Below are 23,148 nucleotides of genomic sequence, written 5' to 3'. Positions count from 1 at the left end.
TGTGCACACACGCACACAAGTATGTATACATACATAATATAGACATATATCACATCATCGTTTAACGTCCGCCTTCCATGCTAGCATGGTTAGACGTGTGTGTGTGTGTGTGTGTGTGTGTGTGTGTGTGTGTGTGTGTGTGTGTGTGTGTGTGTGTGTGTGTGTGTGTGTGTGTGTGTGTGTGTGTGTGTGTGTGTGTGTGTGTGTGTGTGTGTGTGTGTGTGTGTGTGTGTGTGTGTGTGTGTGTGTGTGTGTGTGTGTGTGTGTGTGTGTGTGTGTGTGTGTGTGTGTGTGTGTGTGTGTGTGTGTGTGTGTGTGTGTGTGTGTGTGTGTGTGTGTGTGTGTGTGTGTGTGTGTGTGTGTGTGTGTGTGTGTGTGTGTGTGTGTGTGTGTGTGTGTGTGTGTGTGTGTGTGTGTGTGTGTGTGTGTGTGTGTGTGTGTGTGTGTGTGTGTGTGTGTGTGTGTGTGTGTGTGTGTGTATATATATATATATATATATATGTATATGCACATATATATATGCCGTTCACCGGACAGTTATGTCCGATGACTGGGAACGTGAAACTGAGTAACAGTTTTTTGTTATATTTCTGCTGCTTTTAAATATATATATATACATACATACACACACACACATATATATAAACTAAGTTCCAATTCAATAGGGTAACCAAATACCACAAACAGAGCCACTGCTCCAAGACCACCACTTACTCACCATCAAAAGGAGTGATGAATATTTCAGAAATAGATGTTAAGTGTTATTTGCAACTGATGAGCTTAAGCTCTGGTTTTTCATACAGAAAGTGAAATCATTTGATCCTGAAACACACACATTCCTTACTTCTGTATTCCATGCAAAGTAAGCCTGTTTCTGTTACAGTTATTGCATTGGTCATGTGTGTTTTGATGGTGAATAATTGGTGGTTTTGGAGTGATGGCTGTTTATAGCAAGTGGTATTTAAATGCCCTAATGAATTTGAATTTAGTTTATATTTTACCTGTAAAGGTGTAACCTTACTTGCCACATTATTATTATTATTATTATTATTAACAGTAATAATATTTAATTTATATATATATTGATAGATACACATACATATATACAGTATATTCATATATATATATATATAAATACATACACATACATATATACAGTATATTCATATATATATATATATATATATATATATATATATATATATATACACATACATATATTTATGTGTTTATTCATATATATATATATATATATATATATATATATATATATATATATATATATATATATATATATATATATATATATATATATATATATATATATATATATATATATATGTATATATATGAACACACACTGTGTGTGTATGTGTAAAAATTTGTGAATATGTTTCTGCTTTGAAACTTGAAGCAGATACAGCTATAAATAAGAGTGTAAATATTGGGTGAAAATTGCTACATGCTTATTCATAGCTTTATCTGCTTTGAGTTTCACCATTCTCAAAGATTTATTTTGCATTCTCTGAAAGTTTTAAAATTCTTATGGCATCAATAAATATGTACATATATGAGTAAATGTGTGTGTGTGTGTGTGTGTTACATAACGTACATATCCAGCTGAATTGACCGGAGAATGTGAGGGGAAGTGTTTTTCTCAAAAACACAATGAGAAGACACACCCTTACAATCGAGTCAAATACTAGAATCACCAGACCATGTGCCTTTATACATGCGTATGAACATGCGTGCATGCACACACATTCAACATGAATTCAACATCACCTTTTCATTGCTCCCATGCTCAAGACGAGACTTCATTGAAGCAAAATTTTCCATATGCCAACCCACATTGGATTTCAACAAACAAAACTGTATGAACGGTGACACATTATATATTTACAATCAGTGGGCACATGTTGAGACAAATCCAGAGACCATGTAGGACTTGCAAACAAATGACCATCAATGCCAACGCTCCCTGACTGGCTCCCGTGCTGGTGGCACGTAAAAAGCACCCACTACACTCTAGGAGTGGTTGGCATTAGGAAGGTCATCCAGCTGTAGAACATTGCCAGACCACATAGGAGCCTGGTGCAGCCCATTGGCCTGCTAGGCCTCAGTCAAACTGTTCAACCCATGCCAGCATGGAAAGCAGACGTTAAATGATGATTTATATAAATATATATATATATATATATATATATATATATATAAAACGATTTGTTTACAATCAGCATACATATGCCAAAACAAGGGGAATACACAGTCTCTCCCCCCCCCCACACACACACACATACATACATAATTTACATTTTGACGGATTTTGTCCTCATCTTGTTTGTTAACACAACGTTTCAGCTGATACACCCACCAGCTTTCTTCAGGTGTCTTGGAGAAATTTCAAACATGGGTTCTCATTCCTAAGATACCTTAGGAATGAGAACCCAGGTTTGAAACTTCCCCAAGACACCTAATGAAGGCTGGAGGGTATATCAGCCAAAACGTGTTAACAACAAACAAGATGAGGACAAAATCCGTCAAAATATAAATAATGAACATAATTCCTCATCTCTTAAATATAGAACTCTATTACATAGGATTTAGTCTCCAACTACTGAATATAAACTACAAGGTATAAATTAGATCTCAAGTAACAGCATCCCACAGTTGGATCGAAAAACTCTAAGGAGTTCTGAAGCAAAGTTCTCTACCATGTGTGTGTGTGTGTGTGTGTGTGTGTGTGTGTGTGTGTGTGTGTGTGGGCAAAAATACAAATACTTGTATATGTACATTTCTATAAAAACACAAATACATGCACCTACATTATAATACAGATAAGATTTTATATATATAAACATATATATAAACACACACACCCCGAAATGTATACATATATATATACGCAGGAATGCACATATACACACACATGCATATACACATGTACATATATATATATATATATATATATGTACATAATTAGTTAGGGAACTCCAAAAGGCGTCTCAAGGAGTAGCGTCCCTGCCTTCCTGAGCTAGTTTTCCACCACATTTCTTAAAAATCATGGTAGAGGCCTTGGTCTTGGGACCACTCATGTCTAGAAAATCCAGCTTCAAAATAGCCTCATGATAGCAAAGGAGAATGGGCACCAGCCAGCCCAAAGGTTGGAGTGGGCTGCACCTGCCTACCTCGGTCGCTATGGCATTGAGGTAGATCTGGCCACCCCCGTTTAATGGGGACAAAACCTGGATTTAAAACACTGGATGATGATAGATACATACATAAAAACATGCATGCAATAACAGGCATAATAAATGTATTTATAGAAAAGCTGTGTATGAAATATACATAATGCAGTCAGTTCATGTCTTTACAGCTGTTTCAAATGATCGATGAGTAGTTAGTATAAAAATATTATGCATGCAAGCAGATGCAAGAATGAGGCAATGCTGTAAGTAAACATAATGGCCAAAATACCAGCTAATCCAGATTTTCATAGTGGCTTTCTCTTCAGAAAATGAAAAAGCAAATGTATGATATGAGAGAGTGATTATAAAACTGTTTGGGTTTGAAAAGTTTGATGAAGTGAGGAAGGTAGTAGTGAGAGATAGAGATGTAGGGAGGCTGAGGTGGTCAAACAGATAAATGGGTGCATCAGTGAAGCAAGGGGAAGTAAAGCAAGCGAGGTACAGGTACAGGGAAGGAATAGAGAGGTCAAAGGAATAATAGGGAGAACAAAGAGACGGGGGCAGGATATACATATATTCATACATCAAATATGCATGTGTATATACACACACATGGATATACATACATAAACACAAATGCACATACACACATATACATAGACAGACAGAGACACACACACATATATATGCCCATACATATATGTAAATATATATGTATATTAGTATATGTACACATACAAATGTGTATATATATCATGATCTAATGTTCACTTTGCAATGCTTGCATGAGTAGGACGGAATTTGTTAAAGCAGATTGTCTACATCTGGATAATCTTCCGGTTGCTAACCCTCACTTGTTTCCAAGTAAGATAATATTTCCCAAGAGCAGGCAGGTTTTCACAAAGATTGGAAACAAGTTACTGTTAGCATGATTGAGACATTTGTTTTTAAAATATCACATGAAGTCAAGGAAAAGAGAGACTAACACAAACACACACTAACACACTAACAGCATCTATCAGTTTCCATCATCTAAATCCATTCACAAGAATTTGGTTGGCCTGGAGCTACAGAAGATATATGCCCAAGGTGCCACACTATGGGCCTGAACCGGAGACCATGTGGAAGCAAATCTCTTACCACACAGCAATGTCTGCACACATTTTAATATACATACATACATATATAATGTATGTATATAAGTTCAAATAAAGATTACAAACCTCATTAAGGAATAATAAAACCCAATGAATATACTGGCTAATTACCTATTAAAAGTACAAGACGTACTGGATATTACAGTTAATATTCAACTGTAAGGTAACTGGATAAACTGGGGTTACTATATATTTTAATAGAGAGATAATTATATTAATAATTATTTGATGTCCTATTTTATAATGAATAACTAATTTAATTATCTATTTTCTTATATATATATATATACACACACACACACACACACACACATTTTTTACTTGTCTCAGTCATTTTTAACTGGGGCCATGTTGGCACACTACCTTGAAGGGTTTTACATGTATATATACCCACATTTGTACCTATCCATCCATAAATGTATGTATGTATATATGCAAGTTGTATGGTTAAGTCACTATTGCTGGTAGAACAAAAAAAAAAAAACACCAAGTATATTTTGTGAAATTGCTGGCATTAAAATGGGCATCAAGCCAAAGAAAACCTGCCAAAACAAACATTGAACTTCAATGTAGTCCTTAATTATTGAGATCACTGATCTCTTATTTACTGAGGATTGTCAAACCATCCAAACCAAGGAAGATATGGACACTAAAAGACAATCGATGAGTACATACACATACATGTAAACACACATACCCATGTACATGAGCACACACACAAGTATATATATATCAAATGGATGTCTTATAAAACTATTCTGCACATACAATAACAGCCATACCAACAATCCAACATACTTCCATCATCAGCTGCCCCACAGATATCACTATGGTTTCGACACTTTGACAGTACCATCCAATCTGGCAGTGTCAACAGCACTAAAGTAAGTGTTGTTTGGGAACAAACATACCAAAGTAATCACATTCATTCAATGTTAATTCTAGGAAGGATCAAACACTAACTTTATTAATTAAACAACAGCAAAGGAACACATTTTCCCTATGTACAACAGTACCGGTAAATAGATTCAATAAGTAAATCCATATCCAACTCCCAAATTATATAACTAAATAGTGACCGTTGGAAGAAGTGCTGGAACTCTTGTGAAATGATGCCTTTTAATACCTCCATCATTTTTTGTTCCCCTCTTCCACATCTGCCAATTCCATAGCACCACCTTTCGAAAAAAAGCTACAAATCAATTTCCATCTGTTCTTTCAGTTCACGGCAATCATTCAGTCTTAACCGCTTTGATTTTCCATGAGCGAGTGAGTCACAAATTTTACTGCATCTCTTTCTTTCGCAAAGCGTGAAAACCACTCGCAAACTTGTATTTTGCTGACGGCAGTCGTCATGTAAATTGTTTGAGGTGTGACAACTGTTTCAGCCACTGTTTTCCCCAGCAGAAAACAGAATTTCACAGAAGCACACTGTTCTTTCATTTCAGCCATTGCAAAAATCAACAAAAAGGGAAGAAGCACTGCAAAGCAAGGATGCACCATGTGGCAGTATGACCCTACTGAACACCAGTCAGGATACTGATACCTGAGGGTCGCATCAAGTGACTTCTAGTAGCAGAAACCTGAACTGCAACGTGCTTGAACCCCAGAGAATGTTTCCGGTTACTTTTGGGTACCACCTCTTATATCACGATCATTTGATGTCCACTTTTTATGCATCAGATGGAGGTTAAGGCAAATTTTCTATGCCCTGATGCCCTTCTTGATGCAAGTCCTCACCTACTTCTAATCCCCATAGCTCAACAGGTTTTTCACAGAATACTGAAAACAAACAACAATGCTTATATGATGACACTTGTTTACAAACATTACATGATGTTTGGACAAGCGTAAACACAAACACATCCAATGACAGGCTTCTTTCAGTTTCTGTCTTCCACTTATAAGGCTTTGCTCAGCTCAGGACTATACTAAAAGATACTAGCCCAAGCAGTGGGATTGAACCCAAGACCACATGGTTGGGAACAAAGTTTCTTAACCACTCAGCAACACTCATGCCACCTATCCATATATACACATATGTTTATGTATGAAGACAATGGCAGCACAGTTCCCTAAAAGATTTCACTCACAATTATTGCTTCCTTTGGAAAAGAGTACTGTTCGTGGCAACAACTTGACTTATACATACTGTAGTCAAGTAGCCACCCTCCTATTTTCCCAATGACAAGGTCACATGTCTGATCTATCATTCCCTGATCAACTTGAATGTTTGAGCAGCTGTTTCAACAACCAGCCATAATAAAGAATAAACACAAGGTAGCTTCTTGAAAGGAAGCTTTGCTGAGTGATCAGTAAATAATAAGAATGTCATTAGTTCCCTCCCAATATTCTGTTCTTTGTTGATATGTGAAGAGACACAGCAGGTATCTACTATGCTTTATCTTCTTTAAATGTTATTATACCTTGCTTTAACTTTGGGACAGGGCATATGTCTTAACTTTTCTTAAACCTTACTGCTATCTAAATCTGAAACAAATGTTTGGAAGGCCCTCAACAAATAATTTCTTCAAAATGATTTATGCAGTATCTACAGATTTATATTAGTTTCTGACAAACCTGTCAAAACAGAGAAAGCACAATGTTATAAATACAATTATTTACTTTTGAATCCTTTGTATAATTTGTATTTATTTCTCATTGGATCTTGACATCCTTCATTAGTGAAAAAGGTTTATATCCATATTTTGATACTGTTTTACATCCATTTTTTCAAATCAGGATGGGTTGGACAAGACTTTTTGAAGCAGTATTTTATGGCCAGGTGGGTTTCCCGATGCTATACCTTGTTTTCAACTAAGTTCTTTTCTTCTGTTGGTCTTTGTACACAGCAAGCTGCAGGACATATTCAAAAAGTACAATATAATCGCTAGAACATGAAGATTCAAATTATTTTCACATGGAACCAGGACAGATTCAATGCTTACAGAAATAACAATTATGCACACAATGATCCAATGTGGAAGCCTTAACCTGATAGAAATAGGAACCAAATCTTGCTTAACTTACAGACCAACTATCTTTAAAAATGGAAGGACACAGCAGATAAAGTAGTCTAGAAAAGACAAAGGAAAAAGTCGAAAGGGCCATATCTGGTAAACTTTTGAAGCTTTGGATTACAGCTCTGCTTATTCGGGGTAGACATGAACTAAAACACACATGAACTAAAACACTAGATGCAGAATACAACACAAAGTATGGAGTACAGTTAATAAAAATCTCCGGAGAAGCTGACCCACACTTACTTTTCTTATCCAAGGAAAAAGAAGGATGAAGTTTGCTCCGGTGAGATCTTAAATCAGACTAAGAAAAGTGATAGATCTAAATACTGTAATAAACTGAATCTGGTATTCTACCATTGTTGCTCCAAATCTTTAACTTATTCCAGTTATTGGACTGCAGCCATGCCAGAGTACTACAAGGAAGAATTTTAGTCAAACAAATCAACTCCAGGATTTATATCTTAAAGCCTGGTACTTGTACTTACTGGTCTCTTTTGTCAAACTACTGAGTTACAGGGATGTAAACAAAACCAACACCAATTGTCAAGTAGTTGAGGGGGGGGACAGATACAAAGATGCACATATACACCTGATGGGCCTCATTCAGTTTCTGTCTACCAAATCCACTCACAAGGCTCTGGTCAACTGCAGGCTACTATAGAAGATATTTTCCCCCAAGACGAGACTAAACCTGAAACCATGTGGTTGGGAAGTAAACTTCTTGCCACACAACCATGCCTAACAAATATTTTATTTTCCATCAGGGCTGAGTCATTCATACAATAACGGTGTAATAATAAATGGGGACAAAGAAAAGAAATTGTCAAACTGAAGAGAGGAAGAAAGACATTACACAATATCATTGTCATCTGTTTCTCATGTCTGAGAATTTCAAACAATATACTGACTCACTATTAGGTAGAGTTCTACAATGCATTTGTGGTGTTTGGGATCATTAGTATTTGTAAAGTCTGTACAACAGACACCAGACGATCGTTTGTGTTCACTGTCGACCCATCCTGGAAAGGTGACAAGTGAGGAGTCAGAATCATTATTAATGCCTCTAACTGAGATCTTTATATTCAATCACCTCATATACTGCAGAACCGACCTGTAAACTGACTGGTGCACCAATTTCAGCCTGTCACTTCACCTCTTCTATCGGAAAGACCAGTCACACTCAAATGACCTGCTCCAGTCAATGGTAACATCTTCATTTCACCAATCAGTCAATTATTTCGTAGGTATATATATGGAAGGTCACGCTGTTTCAGGCAGAACAGAGTTATGCAACCTTCCTCCATACCTCTATACACAAAGGTATTCCCCAGGCGAAAGTGGGCCTTCGTCCTTGTCTATCACTCCCATATTATTCTATTACCAAAAGGTAGTCTATGTTCGGTGACCTTTACTTTTTTCTTTCTTTCTTTTTTTTGTTGTTGTTGGTGGAGGTTGGGGTTGACCTCAGCAGGAAAACTATTAAAATGTTAGCCATTTTGTGCGTAAAAAGGTATGAATTTTTATTTTCAAATACATGTCTTTGGTAACTCATTTTCTTAAAGAATTGCTGTAAAATTTTGGAGAGGGTTAAGTGTTGCATCCATTGTGGAAGCATCTCTGTTGTCATGTTCTCGTTTTTTTTATTTTTAATGATCTGACCGGAGAAAAATAAATCGAAATGCAGTCTTTTCCTCTCACAGAGAAAAGACACCTCAACTTTCTATAACATAGGTCGACATAAACACAACAAAAATCCAATTCATAGTAATCAATTTTTTTTTTCTTAAGCGCGAGCCCACTTCGAAAATCATAAAATTTCTAACGTTTGCACAGTCATAAATGTCGGCGAAGGTATGATCGACAAATCGACAGCATTACTTAACTCTCGTGTCTGCTGCGACTGGAACGCGGAATGCAAATAAGCAAAACATTCATTCTGCTCGTCACTTCCTTTATTTCATGTTAATCCACAATTCTATTTTTACACTTAACGTTGCGTTAAAAATTTCCACACTGAAAACCGTCTCCATTATACAAGCACTCATCAATACAAGTATGGTAGCCCATATCACAACAGATAATAATATATCTTTTATATGTATATATATTGTATATATTCTTCGTGTATTTTATCCCCATACGCTTTATCACAGGTTTTCACGGTTTTTTTATGTGTATATATATATATATATATATATATATATATATATATATATATATATATATATATGTATATTTTTATATACCTTCGAGCTCTGTGTGCTAAGCACCTCGGTATTTTAATGTATTTATATTCTATAGTGTGGACATCTGGGACAGATTTGAAGTTATATGACTAATTATGTTAATTTTTTTAACCACTGAGTTTATATATATATAAACACACACACACACACACACACACGCGCGTACGAGCACTTCACTAGTGGTTTCAATATTTCAATGTTTATATGCTGCATTTGCACTAAAATTGATATATATATATATATATATATATATATATATATATATATATATATACACACACACACACACATACATACGGGCGCGCGTGTACACATACATACACAAAGGAAAACAATATAATGCAATATTACAAGATTCGTCACATCACAATAATATTGAGTTACCGAAAGCTTCTATGGGGTCATTCAGCCTGCTAAGAATGGCAGTCACAGGTTTGCTCTTCCACAGGGTTGAAGCTTTGGCTCAATTTCTCGATTGTTTTGTTAAAATGTTTGAAATCTTTAATTCGCAAAACTTTATACAAGCAATATAAAAGGCAATTCCTATTATTTTTACCTGTGTCGTTGTGAGGGGGATCAAAAAGACTGCAAAAGCCAATCTTCGATGGCGTATAATCTGACGACACAGGCCACAAATTTTGCAGTCGATTAAACACACCCTCAATACTTGTTCCCGAAAAGATTTGAACGCTGAACGTAAACAACACCAACCATTGTTAACAGACATTCATTCCGGTCTATGAAGTTACCCTGGGTTTCACGTCCATAAAGTCTTTTCCTCCTCCATAGGCCAACGGGTTTCAGGGTTTGAAGAAACGATGGATATGAAACCCAGAGTAGCCCCACCGGCCATATCTATCTATATACTCCACTGCTCTATAACTTGGAGTGTGCTTCTCTTTCGGACCTATGATTTACCATATATACATATCTATTAGGGCGGCGAGCTGGCAGAATCGTTAACACGCCGATCGAAATGCTTAGCGGTATTTCGTCTGCCGTTACTTTCTGAGTTCAAATTCCGCCGTGGTCGACTTTGCCTTTTGAAGTCGATTAAATAAGTACCAGTTGAATCGACTTAATCTCTTTGTCCGTCCTTGTTTGTCCCCTCCATTTTAACTCCGTTGGCAATAAAGAAATAAATACACATATCTATATACGTTTGGAGTGAGTTAATTAAATCAACCTCCAGCGGGAATGGTACAATGAATGCAAGAGAGAATAACGATTTCAACTCGCGGATAAGGCGAAACATTTTGGAGGAGTACAGTCGCTTATATCAAACCAGTGTCACAACACCCACCACAAGCAACAAGAGGGTTAATGGGAGAGAATATACCCCCTAACCCTTCTTCCTGTAGTTTAGCTATTTTCGTGTTGTTGACAGTTTGACTGGAATGACAAGTGCAGCTCACGTGCTGGATGATACAAGAAAGGGGTGGGCTGACTGACGAGCAGCCATCGCTGCGGTTCCAGCGATGGTGGTACGAGTGCTGGAACCGAAAGGGATGAGTGTGCGACAAGAGAGAGTGAGACAACGTCATAGAATAAAAGAATGTACTCGTGCTCAAGTTGGACCTACAGTCCACCATTACAAAAACAACACTCCCCGTTACCCTGTTAACGATAGTCCGAGTGATATACGAGTATGAGACATTCCAACCACGATGACAAGTACACACACACACACACACCCAAATCACGCCATTCTTGAGGAAGTATGAATACAAACTCTGGCGATATCGAATAAATTCGACGTATTTATGTCCTGCGTAAAAAAAGACGTGTGTGTGTGTGTGTGTGTGAGTGAGTGTGAGTGTAAACCTGTTTTCAACAAATACCATCTTTTCCCCCCACCACACCCACCTTTTGTGAGATTCGATCACGAAGCTATGAAAGAAGAACACGGAGAAATGGGAGGGGAAGAAGACAAGGGAGGCGATCTTGTCAGGAACGACAAGCTGAACTTTTGTCGCTAGTGTCAGGCTTTTTTATTTCTTTTTCTTCTTTTTTGGCGAATGGAATAATCTAGATAAGATGGTGAACAAGAACAGTGAAGCATGTTGATAGGGAGGGAAGTAACAGCTATGTAGATACAGAGATTGATCGATAGGGAGAGGGTAAGAAGCAACAAGCAATAATGGAAGGAATATTGTAATAAACGAAGAGGTGCGCGGGTGGGGAATGAGACACTTGAAGACTGAGAAAGAGCTTTAAAACGAGAGCTTACTTAGCCAATACACTCCGTTAACACCAAATAAATAAACAGGGATTCTTCCCTTGAAACCGTGTAAATAAACTAGGATTCTGCCAACAGCCTCTAAAACCGTGTAAATAAACTAGGATTCTGCCACCAGCCTCTAAAACCGTGTAAATAAACTAGGATTCTGCCACCAGCCTCCAAAACCGTGTAAATAAACTAGGATTCTGCCACCAGCCTCCAAAACCGTGTAAATAAACTAGGGTTCTGCCACCAGCCTCTAAAACCGTGTAAATAAACTAGGATTCTGCCACCAGCCTCCAAAACCGTGTAAATAAACTAGGGTTCTGCCACCAGCCTCTAAAACCGTGTAAATAAACTAGGGTTCTACCACCAGCCTCCAAAACCGTGTAAATAAACCATTATTCTGCCATCAGCCTCTAAAACCGTGTAAATAAACCAGGATTCTGTCACCAGCCTATAAAACCGTGTAAATAAACCAGGATTCTGCCACCAGCCTCCAAAACTGTAAATAAACTAGGGTTCTGCCACCAGCCTCTAAAACCGTGTAAATAAACTAGGGTTCTACCACCAGCCTCCAAAACCGTGTAAATAAACCAGGATTCTGCCATCAGCCTCTAAAACCGTGTAAATAAACCAGGATTCTGTCACCAGCCTCTAAAACCGTGTAAATAAACTAGGATTCTGCCACCAGCCTCTAAAACCGTGTAAATAAACTAGGATTCTGCCACCAGCCTCTAAAACCGTGTAAATAAACTAGGGTTCTGCCAACAGCCTCTAAAACCGTGTAAATAAACTAGGGCTCTACCACCAGCCTCTAAAACAGTGTAAACCAGGATTCTGCCACTAACCCCCGTTTGAAACCGTGTGAATAAGCTACGATTCTGCTACCACCCCTAAAGCCGTTTAAATAAGCTAAGGTTGTTCCATCAACTCCTTCAAACTGTATAAATGTGCTAGGCTACTGTAATTACTACCACCGCCATATTACTCAACCCAGAGTACAATTTGGAGACGATGGTTATATTTTGGTTTTTTGCTTGTTCTATATGTTAATATAGCAGAGCTCCATACTTCGTATGCATCGACAAAAATTATACAGCGAAGTTCTTGCTAATATACATAAATTGACAAAATGAAGAATTTTATCTAACAAAATATCGACAACCTGTTTTCAAAGCAACAGAACATACACAACACAACATACATTTCACGTAACGCATACATTCCACCATTACACCACGTTGAGTTATTTATATATCACATTTCACGAACGTTCACTGAAATCACACATATTACATTATATATTTCATATACATTTTAAACAGCAGATCACACACCATCGCGATACTATATAGATTAACCCCATACATACATCTTATATATACACATACATACACACACACACTGTATGGACTTCGCTTTTATATTTGGTTTGCATGATTCTTTAAGTGAATTTGTGTGTTGAAACAAATTTGGATAGATAACCAACTGGCTAAGAATTAAGGGGAGGAATTGAACCAGTGCGTGTTATTTAATATTGGCATAATGACTCTCCAAAGACAGACCAATACATATGAAACAAGCGTTATATACCACATCTGTATTTTCCTCATATATATATATGTATAACATGGCATGTGTATACGCATTGTATACACATATTCCACATAGCAAGATTTATAGAAATCTATAAACACAGCCATTTCATTTTATACAACATAAATATATATCACGGTTAAGTACAATTTACATAACAAATATGTCCAGTAAGTAATATAAGTGTTGCGTGCGTGTGTATATAGGAGACAAAAATAATTAAAAAACTAAATCAGGGTGGGGAAATATGAGAAGTGAGTTGATGGTGGCGGCTGAGACGGAGAAGGAGGTCCCAGCTGGAGAGAAAGAGAGAGAATGTTGCAGTAAACATTACATACAATATGGCTACTAACTTCACTGCAAGCTGAACAGCACAACTGGTTACGTAGACACACACACACCCTGTCGATAGATACATGTCACACACATTACATACAGGCTTATAAATACATTACATTATTAACACACACACATACACAGCCAGACTATTGATAATCACATGCATATATTAGACATTTGTCGATACACGACTCCACACACACACAAATCTGTCTATAATGACATGAATATATTAGTCACACACAAACATTATTATATCTAAATACATAAGCACTAAGAGAAATTCTTATAAATACACGTGTTTGTGCATTAAAGAAAAGAGTGGCTATATATATATATTTAGATATACACTACACATATATACATACATTACACACAAAGTAAATATGTGAATCTGTACACACGGGTTATAATGACTTGATGCATTCACTATTCACACATGTAGCAGATACCACATTAATGAAGATATAATAATCCACCTTAAAGAATACACAGACGTGGAGAACCACATAATGCCACATGTTGATCTCGCATGCACACAAAAGTACATACATATAAACATATACACATCCAAACAAGAAAGTCTTTACGTAGTAATTTGACCTGCTAGAAATATCAGCTAAGTTCCTTTTAATTTATATCATATCTTGCTGTCTTAAAAATGATAATTATGACTGCAGTAGATAATATGTCAGATTACGCTATATATATATAACGAAAGTCATTAGTAGAATGTATTTTGGTCAAATATCTGCTTGACCAAGGTCGACATGATGCGAGATAACCACCATACAAAAATTATGATTAAATATATTACAAAAAGTACACAACACCCGATATATAATCAAATACATTATAATACCATTTATTTCTAAAATACTTCGTGGAAATATACCTCAAGTTTAGACGAAATAAGATCATATCTCAGAGACGAACACATAGGCATACGTATGTGTTTATTATATATTATATATGTATAAATATATATATATATATATATATATATATATATATAAATTGCATGTAATCGTTGGCAGACATACTTGAATACATATTTACATAAAATTCTATTTATATACACAGGAAAAAAAACTCAGTTATATACATCCACATTTCAATTTTGAGTAATTTGTGTCGAAAAAGGGGCGGGTAAAGAACTCGATTAGCTCCACACACACACACACACGCACGAGCACAGGGTTGACTTCGGAAAGCCATACTCAAGAAATTAAGAAGAAAAAAAAACAAATATATGTAAACAGCAGAAATTAAAACGAAAGAGGAAAAAAAAAAAAAAAAAAACAGGTTTGTGTCTAAATGGAGTGGAGCTTTTTTTTTTTAAGTGTTGGTGGTGTGACTATACCAAGTTGTCTACACCATAATATATAACTGTGTGTGTGTGTGTGTAACTGCATCTGCCGACCTAGAAAGAATTTAGAGTGAGGAAAGGAAGAGGAAGTATGGAAGCATAAAGAGGGGTGTTGTCTCGCTGGTGGAGAAAAAAATATAAACCATCATCATTGTAATAATAATAATAATCATATGATGAAAGGGCGGAGAGGGAGGACTAACTCCCCTACCCCTCATTCCTTACTAATTACCCCAGTCGCCCCACCCCAAGACATACAGACATAGCAGGGGAAGTGGCGGATCAAGAAATATGTATATAACGCCATCATATGTTTAAAGAAAAAAAAATTTTTTTTAATCATCAAGAAAATTTTAAAAATGCAGCATCGAATCAGTTAAGAGCGTGGGGCACAAGCTCTGGGGAATCATCACCATTACTATAGCATCACTAAAAACGGGGTCTTTCTTTTAATTTAGTTTATTCCTCCGACCATGCCTCAGCAACGTAGCATCTTGCTTTGGTTCGATTTAATGTGAAAATGTGGATTGTATGTGTGTGTGTGTGTGTGTGCATCTAAATGAAAGGAGCAAGACCAGAATTTGGGCCATTAACAAGGTAGTTGGTGGGTGTGTAATAATGTCCTGTGTCGCAAAAGCAGAGCAGGAGGACACCATGCCACAGAACATAAAAAAGTAGGCCTATTGTGCATGTGTGTGTGCAGTTAACAAGAGAAAGGAATAAGTGTAAATATGGCCCTTTTTTTCCCCCAACATATGTATACGTATTTCCAACTCCCTGAGTAATCACGAGAATCGGCTGAAGACAGAACGGTGGTGGGCGCAGAGAGAGAGAGTGAGAGGATGTTTGAGCAAATTCGACATGTCATGGGCGAAGGGAGAGAGAGTGAGAGAGAAAGAGACTGGAAGACGACTCAAAGCTACAGGTTATACACACACACACACAATTCATGTTTTCTAAGATGAAGGTGCATCATAGCTGCAAGGTGGCAGCTGTGATGCAAACGTTTATGTATGTGCACATCAAAGTGCTAATAGGAGAGAGAAGGGGGGGGGGAAGAAGAAGAAGAGAGACCACACACTGAAATGTACTATCGACGTTCATGTGTTCATCTCGTTCTTCCATACATTTAATTATATAGCAATACACACGTCTATATTACATAATATATGTGACTGTGTGTGCATATTCTATGTGTGTGTTTGGCTCGTATAGACAGCAGATATAATAAGGTCATTTATCAAGTGCTAATTTGACCAACTAGAGAGTAGGGGTGAGAGTGGATGTGGACAATTTGAGGACACTGAACAGCTCAAGTCAATTTAAAATGAAGGACAGACAAACAAACACACGCACGCACCACTATAGGCATTCTGATTTGAACTTACTCTGGTGGCGAATAAATAAATAAATACACACATCCACATACAGAATTACTGGCATATCTATAAATCACACATGTGTATAACAGGCAATCGCTCATCAATAACCGATGTTTTATTTGTTACGTACATAGAGAATGTCCTAATGAGATACACAATACATACATAGACACGGGACAGAGTTTATGAGGACAATTGACAGAATGAGATTACCATGTAGAAACTCTATTTAACACGATAATATATATATATATATGTATACACGCACAAACCTTTTAAATAGAAACACTTTCTCACTGTCTAACACAAAAGAAGACTCAAGACAGTCAAAAGGCAGATTGAATGAATCGAATTAAGATATTTGAAGAAGGTTCAATATATACGTATATATATACATTCATATATATATATGTGGTTTCAGACTGATGGTAGAAGGCGAGTGATTGACATGACATATACACAATATTCTACATACATACTACACACAAAATGGCCACAAAGAAAGATAAATGTTATAGTGAAGTCTCTAGTTGAAATTAGCAATGGGGAGAGAGAGGAGACGGTTCGAACAGGAAATATAGACATTTTGGATGGATGGCAGTGGTAGGCTGTTTCTTGTTGATGCTGCACGGAGGTGGGAAGAGCTAAATATATATACATATAAATATATATATATGTGTGTGTGTTATCGACATATTTATAATAATTATTAATGACAATTATATAGTGTTGTTGGCTGAAATTTTGTAGGGGGTCTGGTTTATGTGGCAAGCTGAGGGGGTGAGATTGGGAATGCTGTGAAAGAGAGACGGAGTGTGTGTATATCACAGTGACGAAGAAAGAGTTAAAAAAATATAGGATAAAGAGAAAGACAGGAGAAGTAAGCTAGAGAGAAAGAGAGGGGTAGGATAAAGAGAAAGAGAGAGAATAGACAAGAGAAAGAGAGGGGCAGGTTAGAGAGAAAGAGAGTGATAGTATAAACCAAGTACGAGTACAGCAGCAGTCTCAAGGGGAGGAATATACATACATATATACAAATATATATATATACACACAATCAGATATAGATATTTAAATGTGTGTATACACACTCACTCAGATGTGTGTAAATTATTAAATTAACGAGTGGACAAATGAATTGTGTCAGATGGGGAAAGAAAAAAAAATAATAAAACGACTCCCCTCCTCTTGTCTTAACCTACTCTTCCGCCAGATCATAATTATACACAGGGAACTCATCCATGTATTATATACACACACATTATCTACACTATATATCTATATACATATATATACATACATACAATGCAAACACGCCCTTCTTTGACGACTATTTATAGATAGATAGATAGGTACATAGATAGACACCCTTTCGCTAGCTTTTCATACACATTTAAAACATCCTCCCCCCTGTATCACACACATAAATACATATACATATTAAAATATACACAATATCTACATACATAAATTTGTCGTATATATATATATAGATAGAAAGACAGATAGAGGACAGAATAACGTTCCCTTAATACATAGTAAGTAGCTTATACATATATATACATATATACAATATATATATGTGTATATATATTGATGTTCATACAAACAACGGCCGCCATCCTATATATGTGGCTCCTTACCTTCAGCTTTTTGTGTATTTTGTTATCTTAACTGTCTCTATAGAAGTGGTTTAAACGGTCCCTGTGTGTCGACAGTATTTCGATGGTCTTTCACTCGACTTCGACCTCGTATTTTAATTATCACTGGTGGTAAAAAATGTCCCGATGGCGGCGGCAGCACACACACAGATAGAAGGGAATAAGCCTGTTAAAGACACAAGTAAAAAGCCCCATACAAACCTAGCGAAGAACGGGTGATGGTCGTAAAGCCTCGTCTCTACGCAGTAGTAGCTCCTCTCTCTCTATCTTTCTATATCTCCTTCTTTCTACCTTTCTATTTTCCCTCTCACTTAGCTCTCTCTTTCTTTCTATATCTCTTTCTTACTTACTCTCTACTATACGTCATACTCTCACTCTCTATCTCTATATGCCATCTCATACTATCACTCTCATCTTGACTTTCTCTCTATCTTTCTATATCTCCTTCTTTCTACCTTTCTATTTTCCCTCTCACTTGGCTCTCTCTTTCTTTCTATATCTTCTTCTTACTTACTCTCTGCTATACGTCATACTCTCACTCTCTACCTCTATATTACATCTCATACTATCACTCTCATCTTGACTTTCTCTCTATCTTTCTATATCTCCTTCGTTCTCACTCTCTACTTTATCTCATACTCTCACCCTCTATTACTGAGCTCCGCTCTGCTCTACCTCAAACTCACTTTTTCTCTCTCGTTCTATATCTCCTCTTTTCTACCTCTCTGTATAGCCTCATACTCTCACTCTTTCTCTCCTTTCCACTGTTTTCTCACTGTATCTCTCTTTCTTTCTATCTCTCCACCTCATACCCTCACTGTCTTTCTCTCTCAATCTCTATACATTTATGATTCACTCATTGTACATTGCCTCTCTTTCAAAGTCACACTATATATTTCTGCTCGACCTCATATCCCCCCCTCTCTCTCTGTATATATATACTTCTCTTTCGAGTCACTTTACTTATATCTATCTATGTTTCTTTTCATCAACCTAACTCCATCTCCCTTCTATTCTACCACTCTCTAAAACAAGAGTGGTAGAGTGCCTGAGTTACACTCAAGTACTGTCTGTCTTTTGTATATTTCATTTTGTTCCTCTCTCTCTCTCTCTGAAGTCACATTTCTCTTTTCGTCGTTAACTCCATTTCATATTCATTCAGTCTTTCTCCCAACTATTTTCAACTACTTGCTTTTCTACTTTATTTTCATTCTCTTTCCTTCTCTTTCTCTATTCAGCTCTCCTCTTTCTTTTTACTCTTTCACTCATGTTTCCTTTTTTTTATCACTTATTCTTATCTCTCTGTCTTCTGGCCACTTCTCGCTAAACGAACTACTTCATCGTCACAGTTTAGTATCATATCACTACGCGCGTGATGTGATCAATGTGAACTTATAAATTAATGAAATCTCCACTCTGAAGACCTCAGTTTATTTTCTTTCCATTTTTATTCTATTACCATGAACTCATAACCCAAATATCAAAATTAGTAGACAGGGTGGGTGGGAAGAAGAGCAATTCATTAAAATAATAATTAACGACCTATGAGGTCATCTGGTTTAAGAAATAAATCACTTTGGGAAAATAAATATGAGTAATAATTTTTAATCCTTTATTTATTCCAGGAAAACAATCTAACATAATATTTTAACCAAAAAAAAAAAAACGCACACACTAGATATGGCTATAAGGACTGTTTGTTCAAGCAATATTTGCAATTATTGGATTCGTTCAAATCAAAAGGAAACAGTCGGGAGATGAGAATAGTGAAATACAGTTCATTGATCTTTGATGAGAAAACAGATCGAAGTAATGAGAGAGAGAGAGAGAGAGAAGGACGGCGTAAATTGAGTTGAAAGAAAGTTAGTTACGTACTTAACTAGCTGTAAGCCTGATATGTAAAGATAGCTAGTTAGATAAATAGTCCAGTTTAATTTATCACAGTGTGAAGTACATTGGAAAGTCATAAGCAAGCTAATTAAAGAGAGAGAGATTGGCAAACAAATGATAAAGTGAAAAAGAAAGACAGAGAAAAGGAAAAAAATGTAGCTTGTGGATTAAATTTGATATATTGGATGCATTGCTAATGGTAATGGTGTGGTGGGGCGCCTAAGCGGAAGGGACAGTGCATCGTATCCTGTCACCTGTGTGTACGACTTAGATACTGAACTCTGGAAATGCCAAATCAGGATCTATGTAAAGACACAGTTCACTGATAGAAGAAAGGAAGGGTCATGCTATTTAAATGGTTTCATACTTTGGCACAAGGCCACATATGCTCGAGAGAACCAGAACTGACATCCTGTGACATTTATGCCTTTCTCAAGGGCACTCCTCATTAAAGAACCAAAACCGAGCTGCGAACTGTGTACTCTTCGGGGACTTTCTAGACCAGTGGTTCTCAATCGGGGTCCACATGGCCCTTGGAGGTCCATTTTGTTAAAATGTATCTGCAATAAATTGGTTATACCTCTACGATACACAAAATATCTTCATTTTTTTTTTTCAATGTAATTCCTAATAATATCTAATTATAGAGATACAATATGATTTTTTAAACATCGAATGGCTATGAGGGTCCAGCAAAAATAAAACAGGAACCAAAGAGGTCCATGAGCAAAACTCCTGCTCTAAACAGTCACTACTTCTGCTAGAAATAGCGGCCAAATAATCTTAAAAAAAAAAAGAAGTGGACAATGTTGTTATAAAAAGGCAGAATAGTCGTAACTAGAGCGTCGTTTATCAAATAGGGTATTAATTTTTAGTTTGCTACAATGATATCGAGTTCCACCACTACCGTGCCTCAAGAGTTTAATTTTGGAGAGGAGAGGTGGACCCGGCAATGTTTATTTGGCCAAGATACAGATAACCTGTTGAGTTATTCGTCTTCACTCCTTCCACGTACTCGCAATTTCTGGTCTTACTCAAGCAGCCGCGGCTCAGTAAGGATGGCTTTGCTCATGACGACCCTTTAGATAAAGGGCCAACAATCCTTTATGAGTGACAAGAGGCTTTTTCTTTCGATTTTTTTTTTTTCTTAAATGAGAAATACAGTTCATGGGTATACAGAGGTATAAGTATTGTATAGCTTTTAGAATACAATGTTTTTAGACACAGAAACTAGTCTTGTAGCAGAGTGATATAGCAATTGAATCACTCTCCATTGTATTATGGATGTATGTTCGAGTGGGTTAATTCAGTCGTATTCCCTCTCTTGAAAATCGTTGGCGAAGAAACGGTTTCATGCAATCATCTGTTGCTTCAACGAGTAACTTGCAGATTTCTTCCTTTGTGTATTTCTTACATTGGACCTAAAATGACTGACTTTTGAGCTTCACAAAGTGAATTCGATCCTGTTAGGAGTTGATTACAGAACATAAGAGAATGAGACTATATTATTGATGATATTAATTCGATCTGATCTTCTACAAATCATACAGTATATATTGGATGCAGACATCTAAACCATCTGCTGCAGAGGTGTAGTGAAACTTTCAACACTTTCGATACCAACCCGCATGAAACCACCCTTGGTGCTAAAACATGAATTCCGTTTTAAAGTTATCTAAATTAAAACGTTCCACCTAAATTTCATGCTGATTCATGTTCAAAACACCAGCTTAATAATAATAAAGTTATTTTAACAAATGTTCGTTTTCAACATTTATAGAAAGTCAATATATATATTTTATTTAATGGTACCAAAGTGATTATAGGCACCAGAGGATGGACAACACACCTTTGGCATGAGATATGATGGTGTATAAATTCAGGATACTTCGTCACAAAAAAAGTGTAATTTGTTATATGACAAGACAAAATAGTGTTCGGAACTATATAATTCTTATATCTTCGTCGTGGTGTTAGACAGGTTAAAAAAATTTTTTAAACCCTCTTAATTTTTATTAAACATAACTTATCCGCCCCCTTTTCAAGTCTCACAAGCACTCTCCTTTCTCTACCACTGATGTAAGTTGATGTGGCATTAGTCTATAGAGCCGACTTGTTTTGAAACAATCCTTGGGGAATTATCAACTACTATATATAAGTGTACACACACATATATATATACACACATATACAATGTGTGTGAGTACGTAGTTGTACGTGTATACATATATGCTACATACACTCATATAAATGTGTATGTGCATGAGTGTTCATAACAGTCACGAGTTTCTTATGGTGGTCTTAATAGAGCGGTGTCGACCATCTGGGCAAGCTCTCAGATTAGAAAAATGCGAACTATATATATGCATGGAATCAGGCGACAGCACCTTGCTCCAACGACGGCAACCCCCAAACAACCATTACGTCATAATAGCAAACAGTCGAGCTGCTGCTGCTGCTACTGACCTTAGTCTAGAACCCAAAACATTAACGATATCATAGTCACTTAACATAATAGACAAGTAGAAGGATTTGAATATTTTCATGTTCTGACTGAATCTATTGACAGCTGTAATCATGTTTGTGTGAGTTTCTAAGTAAAGTATTTAAAAAAAACAAAACAAATTAAGCACAATAGTCCAGAGAAGTCACGTGTATGCGAGATTTCATGAAGTAGAGTTCCCTTTTGTATACATTGTGTTTGATATTAAATAAACATGGACATTACTATTTTCTTAATGACAGAAAATGCAAAATAAATACGAAAATAATTATTATACATGCTAAAATAAAATAGAATTGTTAATGAAGTTACGTATGCACGAGATTTAATTAGGTTTGCTTTTGTAATCTCGCTTCCATGCGAGATTATAAAAAAAATCAGGCGTTCTGCATATTAATTAATTATTTTCTCCTTAATCATCAATTTTGATAACATCTTGAAAAAATTAACCATTCAAAAATAAAAAATTCTGCCGGAACCATATAGTGATGAAACGAGAAAAAAATACCATCTTACTATTCTTAAGACCGTTGACTACGTTTGTGACAGTCATGATTTGCGCATGCTCTA

General features: G+C 36.4%; 1 protein-coding gene across 4 annotated transcripts in view; it reads right to left on the bottom strand.

Moving 5' to 3' along the window:
* The window catches only part of LOC106869941 (ras-related protein Rab-5B), an 82,159-nt gene extending 63,265 nt beyond the window's left edge, over positions 1–18,894 (bottom strand). The window contains exons 1-2 of one of the 4 annotated variants that reach the window (XM_089358981.1): positions 18,168–18,411; positions 6,971–7,201 (exon numbers count right to left, since the gene is read on the bottom strand). The gene's annotated coding sequence lies outside the window, so the exon portion shown is untranslated. Of the gene's footprint in view, positions 1–6,970; positions 7,202–18,167 lie in introns of all 4 variants that reach the window. The other 3 variants (XM_014915878.3, XM_014915877.3, XM_089358982.1) reach the window with 3 other exon arrangements.
* Between the last annotated feature and the right edge of the window lie 4,254 nt (positions 18,895–23,148).

The sequence above is a fragment of the Octopus bimaculoides genome, chromosome 10, assembly GCF_046866305.1.
Source record: "Octopus bimaculoides isolate indiv1 chromosome 10, ASM4686630v1, whole genome shotgun sequence".
In the NCBI taxonomy this organism is placed as follows: domain Eukaryota; kingdom Metazoa; phylum Mollusca; class Cephalopoda; order Octopoda; family Octopodidae; genus Octopus; species Octopus bimaculoides.
Note: the sequence above shows the minus strand (reverse complement) of the source record. Positions and strands in the feature narration are given on the sequence as shown.